A 13,684-nucleotide genomic window follows, 5' to 3' on the forward strand; every position below is an offset into this window, starting at 1 on the left:
CTCTAATTTTCTTGAAGAGATCTCTAGTCTTTCCTGTTCTATTGTTTTCCTCTATTTCTTTGATCGCTGAGGAAGGCTTTCTTATCTCTCCTTGTTATTCTTTGGAACTCTGCATTCAAATGGGTATATCTTTATTTTCTCCTTTGCTTTTTGCTTCTCTTCTTTTCACAGCTATTTGTATAGCCTCCTCAGACAGCCATTTTGCTTTTTTGCATTTCTTTTTCTTGAGAATAGTCTTGATTCCTATCTCCTGTACAGTGTCACAAACCTCATTCCATAGTTCATCAGGCACTCTGTCTCTCAGATCTAGTCCCTTAAATCTATTTCTCACTTCCACTGTATAGTCATAAGGGATTTGATTTAGGTCATACCTGAATGGTCTAGTGGTTTTCCCTACTTTCATCAATTTAAGTCTGAATTTGGCAATAAGGAGCTCATGATCTGAGCCACAGTCAGCTCCCGGTCTTGTTTTTGCTGCTTCTCCATCTTTGGCTGCAAAGAATATAATCAATCTGATTTCAGTTTTGACCATCTCTTGATGTCCACGTGTAGAGTCTTCTCTTGTGTTGTTGGAAGAGGGTGTTTGCTATGACCAGTGCGTTCTGTTGGCAGAACTCTATTAGCCTTTGCCCTGCTTCATTCTGCACTCCAAGGTCAAATTTGCCTGTGACTTAGATTAGGGGAAGGGACTATTACATTTACTCAGTGCTGTGGCTGTGCAATCACACAATCTAGCTCTCCTTGGTAGACTTAGCGTGTCCAAAAAATTGTATGTATGTAAATCTTGTTCTGTTCCTTGTGACCCAAACAAAATTCTAATTTTAATAAATGTGTGGAATTGCAGAGAATGTCCACCCATGTTTTTAAGTGGAGTCCCCAGGAGTATGGAAATACAGGTGCTCTGTTTTTCACCTTCTACCATGACTGGATAAAATGTTGAGCTCACACCTCCAATATATTTATTTTTATTGATAATATACATGTTTACTACAATTACAAAATATTATGCCTATTATAACCTATATATTGTAATAGAAATTTTTAGGTGGATAATCTATGATAAAACATTTTAAAATTGTGTCTTTTTATAATTAAAAGGGCATCATGACTTGTCCTCAGAAAGTACATGCACTTCTATGAAGATATGACAGTCTGCATTGATATGAGCTGCCAGGTCATTATTCTAGGAATACTGTGATATCTCACAGAATCCAGGTGAGAGTTAAACAATAAAGCCTGAGAAGAGGTAAGAATTATGTAAACTGGTGGCTCAGACGGTAAAGTGTCTGTCTACAATGCGAGAGACCAGGGTTCAACCCCTGGTTTGGGAAGATCCCCTGGAGAAGGAAATGGCAATCCACTCCAGTACTATTGCCTGGAAAATCCCATGGACAGAGGAGCCTGGTACGCTACAGTCCATGGGGTCCCAAAGAGTCGGACACGACTGAGCAACTTCACTTTCCAGCAACCTTAGAACATTCTCACTCACGTGACTCAGCTCCTAAGTCTTTAGCTTCTGGCTTTCCTGAGTCAAATTCTTAAGATTAGCTTCCTGATTTTTTTCACACTGGTTTTATCATTCATAACTTCCAGGTCCTGAAATCATGGCTGGAAGGCAGTTCTTAGAGAAGTTCTGTGAAGACAGATAAGGTGTCCTCCTCCACCTGGATTCCATCCTTGGTTTCCCAGTCTCTGCATCCTTATCCACATGGTTTTGGAGGTGCCCAATCCCGTTGTCCCATTCCATCTGCCACTGTACCGCCTTCTGGTGGAGAAAACAAGTATCACATGCATAAAATGCTTATAATAAACATTAGAAGGCCACTGTTCTCCGAGTGTCCTTTGTCCATCACAGTCTTTTTTTTTTCTTTTGTCTGCGCTGGATCTTCATTGCTGCATGTAGGCTTTCTCTCGTTGTGGAGAGTAGGGTCTACTCTTCACTGGGGTGCAAGCGCTTCTCATTATGATAGATTTTCTTGTTGTGGAACACCGGCTCTAGGCACACGGACTTCAGTTGTTGTTCTGTGACATGTGGAATCTTCCTGGACCAGAGATCAAACCCATGTCCCCTGCTTTGGCAGGCAAATTGTAACCACTGGACCACTAGGAAAGTCCTGTCCATCACAATCTTGTTAGACTTTTCTGCAGATTATGAACCCAGTTGAAAATTTGAGTATGACCAGATCCATACAAGAGAAGAAAAAGGAAGAGAGAGAGAGAAAAAAAATAACTTTTTAAAAAAGAATAATAAAGTAAAACGGTGCATGCTAAGTTGCTTCAATTCTGTCTCTTTGCAACGCTATGGACTGTAGCCCATCAAGCTCCTCTGTCCATGAGATTCTCCAGGCAAGAATGCTGCAATGTGTTACCATGCCTTCCTCCAGGGGGTCTTCCTGACCCAGGGATTGAACCTGTGTCTCTTTTGTCTCCTGCATTGGCAGGCAGGTTCTTTACCACTAGCACCATCTGGGAAACCCAAAGTAAAGGTACAGTTACTCAATTTTTGTATTTTTGGAAAACAAAGAACAATACCTATAGAGACTGCCGAACTGATTTCTGCCACTGATAATGAGGCAATAATTGAATAGTATGATATTCTTTTCCTCTCATTACATCCCCTTCCAGGGTTATTCACCTCCTCAGTTAACCAGTTTTTTGCAGTCATGTCTCTTGAAGATCTTTGTATGCTTTCCAAAGGGACCTGAAATCTCTTACTTGGGTAACAAGACTTGGAAAGATGGCACTCCTTTTGCAGATGACTAGCAATGGCAACCCACTCCAGTACTCTTGCCTGGCAAATCCCATGGACAGAGGAGCCTGGTAGGCTGCAGTCCATGGGGTCACTAGGAGTCGCACACGACTGAGCGACTTCACTTTCACTTTTCAGTTTCATGCATTGGAGAAGGAAATGGCAGCCCACTCCAGTGTTCTTGCCTGGAGAATCCCAGGGATGGGGGAGCCTGGTGGGCTGCCGTCTCTGGGGTTGCACAAAGTTGGACACGACTGAAGCGACTTGGCAGCAGGCAGGAAATTTGGAGACAGGAAGAAGACTACAGAGCAATACTATGAATTATTTTGTTGAACCATCCTATCCAACCTCTACAGTACCTTCTTAAGGAAACTAACGGGAAGAATTGAACAAGAATTCAATTATTATTCAATTCTTGTTCAATTCTTCTTGAATAAGAACAAGTGGTAAGCAGCAGCAGCAGCAGCATAACATATGAGATCTATTTTTAACCCCCAGACATAAAAAATAATGAATGAGCCCTGCTCATATGGCTCTGTTAAGAGATTAAGTTGCTGCTACTGCTAAGTCGCCTCAGTCGTGTCTGACTCTTAGCGACCCCATGGACTGCAGCCCAGCAGGCTCCTCCGTCCATGGGATTTTCCAGGCAAGAGTACTGGAGTGGGGTGCCAGTGCCTTCTCTGAGAGATTAAGTTACTTTTTAAAAAATCACTCTTCCCAGATGGACCATTTGGATCAGCTACTTCTTGGAGTTAAAAATAAGGTACTTCTCTTTCTCTTGTTGACTTAAAAAGATGCACAATGGGAGAGATGTGAGTTAAGTTTTATTGGGAACAAAACGAGGACTGCAGCCTGGGAGATGGTACCTCAAATAACTCCAAGAAGCTGCTCCAGAAAGGTAGGTAAGGGGAGCTAAATACATGTGGTTTTGGTGAAGGGAGAGTTCATGCAACCTAGCACTTATCTTAGGAAAGGTTTTCTGCTAGTCACAAGGAGCTGATGTCACCATGAAAAGATTTAGTGCTTTTCTAGATGTGAGGGTTTCCCTGGTGGCTCAGGTGGTAGAGAATCTACGCTTTCACTTTCTCCTAGATGTCAAGAGATGCAACCGTTGGGATCATGAAATCAGTTCCTGAAAATAGCTATCTAAAGACCTGCTCCACCAGTTTTCCTGGATCACAGAGTGCCCCATTCCTGTTCTCCACCCTGAACTCCTGTCTGGTGTGTCAGCAGCTGCAGCAGCGAAGGATTTAGTCCCCATGGAAAAAAGTGAAAGTCACTCAATTGTAGCCAACTCTTTGCGACCCCATGGACTATACAGTCCATGAAATTCTCCAGGCTAGAATACTGGAGTGGCTAGCCTCTCCCTTCTCCAGGGGATCTTCCTGACCCAGGGATCAAACCGGGGTCTTTGCATTGCATGCAGGTGGATTCTTTACCAGCTGAGCTACCTGGGAAGCCCACTCCCTGCGGAGGCAAATGGAAAATGCCCTTGGCAAGCATTCATTTGTAGTTAACATTCTGATGAAAAGTTAGTTTATCATTAGATAGTAAGGGTACAATAACATAATGACCAGAGGTGTAGGGCAGAAGACCAGGTGGAGTATCTCTTCTGATTGTTCTGGTCTACTTGGACAATCATTTCTGAATACACTATTATTATTATTATTATTATTATTATTATTATTATTTTGCCTTGTGTCCCATTCAAGTTAAGCTCTGAAGAAAGAAAGAAAGAAAGTAAAGTCGCTCAGTTGTGTCCAACTCTTTGAGACCCCGTGGACTGTAGCCTACCAGGCTCCTCTGTCCATGGGATTCTCCAGGCAAGAATACTGGAGTGGGTTGCCATTCCCTTCTCCAGGGGATCTTCCTGACTCAGGGATCGTACCCAGGTCTCCCGCATTGCAGGCAGATGCTTTACCCTCTGAACCACCGGGGAAGCGCCTACCTCTGACTCAGGAGTGAAGAATTCTCCTGTGGTGCAGGGGATCAGGGTTTGACCCCTGGTTCAGGAAGATCCCCAGTGCAGGGAATGGCTACCCACTCCAGGATTCTTGCTTAGAGAATCCCATGGAAAGAGGAGCCTGGTAGCCTACAGTCCATGGGGTCATAAAGAGTCAGACACAACTGGGTGACTTTCTCTTCACTATGGAATTAATTAAAGCCAGTCAGGTTGGTGGAAGCTGCTCACTTCTTCACCTCACAGATAATATAGAAACTACTGGTAATACCTTAAGTGGCTACAGTGGGACACATTGGAACTTATTAAACAGGGAATTTTTTGAAAAGTGTGTAACAAATACATGTAAAAGGTGTAAATGATTCAATTTATGGTCTTACAAACTTTAACTCTCTCCACCAGTCTAATCTAAGATCACTTGTCTTTTCCTTGCCTAGCATGGAAGCTTGCTGGCTAGCATAGTCTTTCTATGAGAACACTATTAAATTTTTGTGGCAGTTTTCCTCCTTTTTCTTGGATTGTGCTTGAAACATTCCAGGTTGGCAGAAGACAGCCAGCATGTAGCAAGTGTATTTAAGGTTAAATATAACCAGTATTCAGGGAATTGGCCAAAAGGCAAAAACAGTTCATAAGTTTACCTTCAGTATAAGAGAAATCCAGCTTCTTAGAGATATGGAAGTTTTAGGCAGCAAAGGTAGAGGTATGTACCTCTTGGAAAATATGTAGTGAAGTTTGGATAGAACAAAAGACATGGATGCCCGGTGTACTTGGGCCCTCACAGGAAGGCTGCAGGGTTTGACACTCAGCCCTTACCTTTCCTTGGGGGAGGAGGGGTCCTGCCATTATACGAATTTCTTTTTTAAATTATTTTATTTTATTTTTATTTTTGGCTGCTGGGTCTTTGTTGCTGCGTGTGGGCTTTCTCTAGTTGTGGCAAGTGGGGGCTGTTCTCTAATCGCAGTGCACAGGCTTCTCATTGCAGCGGCTTCTCTCATTGTGGAGCACGGGCTCTAGGCTATACGGGCTACAGTAGTTGTGGCTAATGGGCTTAGTTGCTCTGAGGCATGTGGGGTCTTCCTGGACCAGATATCAAACCTGTGTCCCCTGCATTAACAAGCAGACTTTTAACCACTGGACCATCAGGGAAGTCCAGAAATGTCTATCTTTGGACTCTATTGGTCCTGGAGTTCTTCCATGGGTGGGTTCTTTTCTTTCCTTAATTCATGCATAAGCCTCAGTTTCCTCTCTAGGATCTGGCCAATATCTGACTTGTCCTTCTGAGTGTCACAACCCTGTTTATCCATAAAGACTGCTCTGATTTCTACTAGGTATAGGCTCTCAACAGAGGCTGATGTCGCTATGGATTTGTGCTGTGGAATTTCCTGTACCTTCCCAGTTTCTTGTGGATGAAGCATCTGACGCACACACTTCATCTGGCTTCTAAAGTTACTCTTTCATGGAGTCTGTAACAGGAACTGGGGCAACTTGCTTGCAGGGATCTCTGCTAATTCCCTGTCCTGGGCAAAATGATCTAATCTGTAATGTAGAAGGATCCATTTCCCCACACCCCCTCTTTAATACTCTCCTTCTAAGAGTCTCCTGGGTCTTCTCACTTCTGAGTTGATCATAGATTCTTGTCCTGTTTGCTATTCTTCCCAGTCCAAAGGACTAATTATGAAAGCTCAGAAGAATTAGAGTGGGCCCCTCTCATGGTCCTCTGGCTTCCCTTTGTCCCAGTGGAGGGTCCAAGGAAAAAGCTATCCACACTGGGGACTGAATTTCTTCTCCAGAAGCAAATGGCAATACACTCCAGTATTCTTGCCTGGAAAATCCCATGGACAGAGGAGCCTGGTGGGTCACTGTCCATGGCATCACAGAAGAGTTGGACATGACTGAGAGACTAAACAGCAGCAACCGTCTGCTTGATGGTTTCTTCCAAGGAGCTTTGCAACCTTGTCCATGGAGTTAGTCTTCGAAACTTGGGTAATGGAGTAGGAAAAGATGGACTTGGGGAGTGTAGGTCAAGTGAGGAGGTGGTGTTGAAAGACAAAGTGAGGCATAGGTTCCAGTGTCTTTTCATACTCTGTGGGTTGAAAGTAAAAGGCAAACGGTGAGGTAAAAATGATCCTTGAGTATTGTGGCATCCAGTGATAAAAGGGGATTTGGAGGCTGGCATGGAGCAGACTGCAACCTTTTACTATTGTGTCAGGGGTACAAAGGACTATTGCAATCCTTATGCAAAGTTACGATGAGCATATTTTTCTAATTATAAAGATAAAAGATCTATTATAAAAAATGAGTTTGTGAAACTGGGAATTACCATTAATAGAGAAATTGAATGCACCCTCAAACATGAAGTTATACTCAAAATACTGTTGTAGTTTTAAAATATTTGTTTTTTTATTTATAATGTTTGGCTGTGCTGGGTCTTTGTTGCTGCATGCGGGCTTTCTGTGGTCTTGGAGTGAAGGCTCAGTAGTTGGGGCGCACAGGCTTAGTTGCCTGATGGCATGTGAAATCTTCCCAGACCAGGGTCAAGCCCATGTCCCCAGCATTGGCAGGCAGAGTCTTTACTACTGGACCACCAGGGAAGCCCTGTTATGGTTTTTACCCTGAGATTTTCAGGGCCTCCCCACCTCCCACTGTCAGACAGTATGTGGAAAGTGAAAGTCACTCAGTCGTGTCTGACTCTTTTAGACCCCATGGACTGTAGCCTGCCAGGCTCCTCTGTCCATGGAATTCTCCAGACCAGAATACTGGAGTGGTTAGCCATTCCCTTCTCCAGGGAATCTTCCCAACCCAGGGATCAAACTCAGGTCTCCTGCATTGCAGGCAGATTCTTTACCATCTGAGCCTCCAGGGAAGACCAGACAGTATGTGGATCAAATCGTTAATCAGAAGCCCTGGGTCTGCCCAGCAGGTTGGAGGAGAGAACCATATTTTGGCTCCTTTTTCTCTCACCTGCTCCTAGGTCAAAGGAGCCATGCCTGAAGCTAAAGACTCGTTCTCTTTATAACAAAGACTATGGCAAGAGGCTTCCTATAATAGGGTCAGTTCCTGCCATGAAGGAACCTCTGATCAGCTCTGGACAAAAATTACCTCAAAGGAGCACATTGACACAGACCAGAAGCCTGCCCTCCACAGACTTGCTCTCTGGCCCTGTCACCCATGGCCGGGGTGGGGCTTCTTTTCCTGGGAGGGCTTTGTAGACCTCCTGGTTATAGGACTCTGCTTTCTGCTTCCTTCGAACTCTGTGGGCCCTCATGTTTTCAAAAGTATTCAACATAAAGAAGGAAGATTTCTCTTACATGTGTTCCCACAAAATCTGAAAATATCATGCAACTTTAACTTTCTGTTTGTGTCCACCTGAGAAAACTTAAAGCCAGAAACCACAACAGAACCGGAAGTGACTGCAAATAGGAAAGGGCAGTGAGAGTAAAGGGAGTGAAAGCTGAGGGCCCCCTGGGGACTTCAGCCCTGAAGGAGAAGGAAAGTACTGCGATATGGAAGCAAAGGAGTAGATCCAGGAAACCAGGCAGACATGCCAAGAGACGTGGACCAGGCTCCAGAATCAGCAAAAGAATACAGGATGTTTTTCCCATTCCAGCCTAGGAGATTCCCTTCTCAATTTCAGATATTGATTTAAGCCATTGTGCTGAGTCAATATAAATCAAATATGTCTTTGATATGATCATATCTATTTTTTAAAAATTCTTTTTACATTATATTGGAGTATAGCCGATTAACAGTGTTGTGAGTTTCAGAAGAGCAGCAAAAGGACTCAGCCATACATAAATGTGTATCCATTCGCCCCTAAAACTGCCCTCCCATCTAGGCTGCCACATAACATTGAACAGAGTTCCATTTGCTATACAGTAGGTCCTTGTTGGTTATTCATTTTAAATATAGTAGGACTTCCCTGGTGGCTCAGACAGTAAAGCGTCTGTCTACAATGCAGGAGACCTGGGTTCGATCCCTGGGTGGGGAAGATCCGCTGGAGAAGGAAATGGCAATCCACTCCAGTACTATTGCCTGGAAAATCCCATGAACAGAGGAGCCTGGTAGGCTACAGTCCATGGGGTCGCAAAGAGTCAGACACGACTAAGCTACTTCACTTCAGTGTGTACATGACTGTATCTATTTTTCACTCTTCAAGGTTCTTACCAATTCAGTTGACTTTGTCAGTCAGCCGTCAAAAGTGAAATGGAACAGTGTCAAACCAGTTTATCAAAAAAAGACATAAAATATTCTCATATAGGTTTATATGGGGAAAATGAAGAAAAGAGTTACTTGTTAACTCCAAGGAAGGGGCTTTCTAAGAGCTTTAAAATGTACTTACATCAGCTTTGCAAATATTGTTCATTCCGCTTGAGAAAACTGAGACTCAAAGAAATTGAGTTGCCTTCAAGCAGAATAAGGTTTCATGCAGAACCTCAGACAGTGAGTTAGATTCTTTAAGCAACATGTTGGATTTCTGTGGGTATTTTTTTTTTTTAACTTGCAGAAATATTCTTTTTCTTTTTCCCTGGGCTTCTCTTTTTGGTGGCTACTTTTTTACTTTCTGATGATTTTAGTCTATTTTTTGTGATATGATTTTAATCTACTTTTTCTTTACCTTAGATTTTTGGGGAAGAGAAATTCTCTGATCCAGTTTCATTATTCCATTTAATGAAAGAAAATCCTCAGAATTTTATATCTACTACAGTATGATTATTTTTGAGTCCACAAAATTTCCTGATTTTATAAAGCCAATGCTGACCTCTGTAGAACAATTCCAAAGTTAATTAAGAAAGATCACCAAACAAAAATATCAAAGTATAGATAAGAGAAAAAATTCTTATATATATAGCTTTACCAGAAAATGAACTGTATTACAAAGCAGCAATGGTATAAACACAGTAACAGTAAGGAAAGTTAGGCGATCAGAGTAATAGAGAAAATAAATCTCTGGGGCGTTCCCTGGCACTCCAGTGGTTACAACTCTGTGCTTTCACTGCTGTGGCCTGGGGTTCAATCCCTGGTCCAGGAACTAAGGTTCCACATGCTGCATGGTACAGAAAAAAAAAAAAAAAAAATCTCAGAAATTGTTATATAATCTATAGTAATTAAGTTTGAAAGTAACATCTTAGATGTTAATATGAAAGAAAAAAAGTTTCAATAAATGGTTACAATATAAATGCCTGGTAATCTAGACACAAAGCAGTTTATATTCTCATCTCATAGATGAAAAAAAATCCTCATGTACTATAAAAATAAATGTGAAAGATTTAAAACATAAAGGGAACTGATAATCCATAAGATCAATAGAAGAATGAAAATGGGCGAGGATTGGTTCTACATGTTCAGTATTCTGGCATTAGAAGAAAATATAAAGAAAATGAGCTGGTGTTTGTAAAGATAAAGTTGACAAATATTTGCACCATAGGAATATAGTTACCATCTGCATAAAAGCTTTATATGTACTTTTAAGAATTAAGGATATGTAAAAACATAATTCCCTAGTGGCTTAGATGGTAAAGAATCCTCCCTTAATGCCAGAGACCTGGGTTCAATCTCTGGGTTGGGAAGATCCCCTAGAGAAGGAAAAGGCAACCCACTCCAGTATTCTTTCCTGGAAAATTCCCTGGACAGAGGAGCCTGGTGGGCTGTAGTCCATGTAGTTACAAAGAGTCAGACATGACTGAGCATCTAACAAACAACACACAAACATAATTCACAAGGACAGTATACAACTAGTTAATGTTTTAAAATGAAATACAAATAAAAGAACTAAAAATATCAAACAGAGCATATGAAAAGGCATTCTGGCCCACTAGTCTTTACAAATGGTTTAACAATGATGCTTAATATTTTAGCCTGTTACATAAGCAGTTTTTAAAAAATAAAATATTTGTATGTGGTTTGTGCTACCACATATATTTCTTGAACTCTATCCCTAAAAATCTTTGTAAAAATTTTTTAAAATTATATCAAATAACAGAAACATACATTTTTATTTTCCAGGTGCTATCCTAGTTATCTTCCTCTGTTCACAGATAAATCTCAGAAGAGGTTTCTATTTATTCTGTCTCCAAAACCTTTTTCTCCTATTTAAACTTAGTTGGTATACTCCAATCTGAATTCTGCAGAATTAACTCTGCCAAACCAGCCCTCATTTTCCCTTAATATAAGATACCATGTTTTAAATGTATTTCTTGCTGAAACATTCTCTCATCACCATTTGTCTCCAGGTTGTCATCTTGTTGTGTTGCATTCCATTCTGGGGTTCTTTTCAGGCTCCTTTTTCTTTCTCTTCACTACATTAAAACATGAAGGTTCCTAAGCTTCAGTTTTTGGTCCTCCTCTTCTCTACTGTATTCCTAAAAGTCCTCATTCCTTTCTGGGCTTTCCGGGACCAGGATAAGCCAATTCCCAGGTTACCACTTCTAGCCATAGCACTCTGCTAAGTTCTACAACTGTACATCCAGCGTCAAGTCTTAGATTCTTGAAACTGCATCCTCCAGTTTCTGGTGACAGGAGCTTTTTCTTTTGCCTATGGTGTTGTATATAATGTAGTTGAAATGAATTAACAAATTGATTAATATTTTTATATTTCCTTCTAGCAAAAAAGGAAGTTCCAAGAGGGCTGGCATTTCATTTTTTCCTTCATCCTCACCTTTTAATCCTTCGAAGGCATAAAACCTGTGATTTAGATACATAACTTTAATAAAATGAATGAATGAACTGCAATTCCACCTTTTAATTGAGTTTGTGAAATCAGTCTTGACATTAATTTCTTTAAGAGAAACAAATGCAAAAAGATTTGAAAGTAAAACTTTAAATAATAATTTTAAAATAAAAAGATGAACACTTGTGTAATTTAAGTTTGAAAGTAACATCTTAGATGTTAATATGAAAGAAAAAAAGTTTCAATAAATGGTTACAATATAAATGCCTGGTAATCTAGAAACAAAAACACTGAAATATAAGAGATATAGTAAAATAGATATTTAAGTATATAAGTACATTAGTAAGATTATCTGCAATTGTCTGGTGCCTGCTATGAACTAAATGCTTTACTTATAGTTGTTTAATACTACCAATAAATGTTTTGACAAATTTAACCCATTTATTTTATGATGAAGGCAGAAAGAAAGAGGCTTTTGAAATTACTAACATGTGGGGGTATGATGAGTTGTATCCATCCACAGTAATTGTTTAAGAGCATACCTCTAATTCCTCAGCTCTTAGACTCTCTTGCAAGCTTGATAATAAAGAGAAGGATTTCATGATTTCTTGCTCTGATAACTTCCCAGGTATTGCAGCTCTGTTCTTTCTTTTCCAGAGAGAAACTGTTTCCTTGGAAGTGCTTTTTCACAACCATTCTGGAATTTTCACAGTTCAGGGAAATTCTTCTGTCTCCAGCTTCAAGCAGGCCTCCAGGACTTGTCCATGCTGATGAAACCCAGTGAAGAATTCCTCCATGCTGGTCTCATTCCAACCAACCTCTTCTGCTGAACAGTTTGAAGACTTGCTGAAGCTTCTGATGGAACATAGCAGTGACCCGAGCCTTTTGGACCTTGCTGCCATCTGCAGGAAACAACAGAAGACCATTGGAACCAGCTGAATGTCCATCTTTAGGGGACTAATCCAATAATGTAGGACCCATCCATTCAGTAGGAAACAATACAGCTATTTAAAAAGATAAAGAAGTTCTCTATAAATGACTAAGATCTCCAGGTTAAAAAAGATAGGTGCAGAACAGTGAGTATAGTGTGTTATTTTCATATTCTCATCAGTTAGCTTATACATAAAGAAACTGGAAGAATGTAGAAGACAGTAATAACTTAAAACTGTGGAAAATGTTGGAAGCAGTTGTCAAAGTATACATTTATTCATATATCCAAATTTAAATTGACTAATAATTTTTAAAATATAAGTTAATCAACTATATTTGAATTTTTTTCAATGTAAGTTTTTAAAATAACCATTAAGGGAAAGATCAGTAGTGGGATAAATATACACTCAAAGTGTTGACTTAAAAAAGTACTTAAAAAGAGTTGTGAGTTAAGTTTTATTGAGGGCAAAATGAGGACTATAGCTCTGGAGATAGCATTTCACATACTCTGGGAAGCTGCTCCAAAGAGGTAGAGGGAAGGTCGGTATATATGTGATTTTGGTGAAGAGAGGGGTATATGCAATCAAGCACGTTTTTTTGCAGAAGGTTTTGCTAGTCATGAGGGAGCAGATATCACCATGAAGGAATTTAGTGCTTTTCTAGGTATGAGGAGATACAAGAATTGTGCTCCTAAAATCAGCTCCTGAAAATATCTATCTGAAGACCTGTTCTGCCAGTTTTTCCAGAGCACAAGAGTGCCTCCTTTCTGATCTCCACTCTGAACACCCATCAGGTGGTGTTGAAGGACAGCAGCAACAACAGCAGGAGAGATTTATTCAATCCTTGTAGAGGTAGATGGCAAGTGCCAATATGTAATTTTTCAAAACATCTATGGTGACAATATTTTGCAAAAACTTTGTATGTCTTCAAGCAGCATTCTAACATTAGGATTTATCCCAAAACGGGAAGTTTTGTGTTCGGAGTCTGTAACATTGGAGAACAAGGAAGTATATATTCAGGAACAAATGACAATTGTCTATCTATTTAAAAACTTGTGAGTGGAAAACAAAAGCACAAAAAATTTACTGATGGAATTCTGCTGGATGGCAAAAATTCAGCCTATATTATTTACATAGCATGGTCATAATTTGGTATTTTAAGAGAGGCAAATGACCTGTTTTAAATGATTAAAATTTGAAAATATGTACCCAGGGTTATTGAACTATTAAATTGTGTGGGATAGGATTTTTTTTTTTTTTTTTTTTTTGGTTGAGGAGTTTGAGGGATCTTGGTTCTGCAGCCAGGGTTTAAACCCTGGCCAGAGCAGTGAAAGTGCCGAGTCCTAACCACTGACCTGCCAGAACATTCCCAGTGTGGG

General features: G+C 40.4%; 1 long non-coding RNA gene across 1 annotated transcript in view; it reads left to right on the forward strand.

Moving 5' to 3' along the window:
* The window catches only part of LOC120862189, a 28,211-nt gene extending 14,663 nt beyond the window's left edge, over positions 1-13,548 (forward strand). Inside the window, exon 3 of the long non-coding RNA XR_005720712.1 lies at positions 12,034-13,548. This is a non-coding gene — a long non-coding RNA (uncharacterized LOC120862189). The remainder of the gene's footprint in view (positions 1-12,033) is intronic.
* The last annotated feature ends 136 nt before the right edge of the window (positions 13,549-13,684 follow it).

Source organism: Oryx dammah, unplaced genomic scaffold (genome assembly GCF_014754425.2).
Source record: "Oryx dammah isolate SB20612 unplaced genomic scaffold, SCBI_Odam_1.1 HiC_scaffold_1, whole genome shotgun sequence".
Taxonomy (NCBI): Eukaryota; Metazoa; Chordata; class Mammalia; order Artiodactyla; family Bovidae; genus Oryx; species Oryx dammah.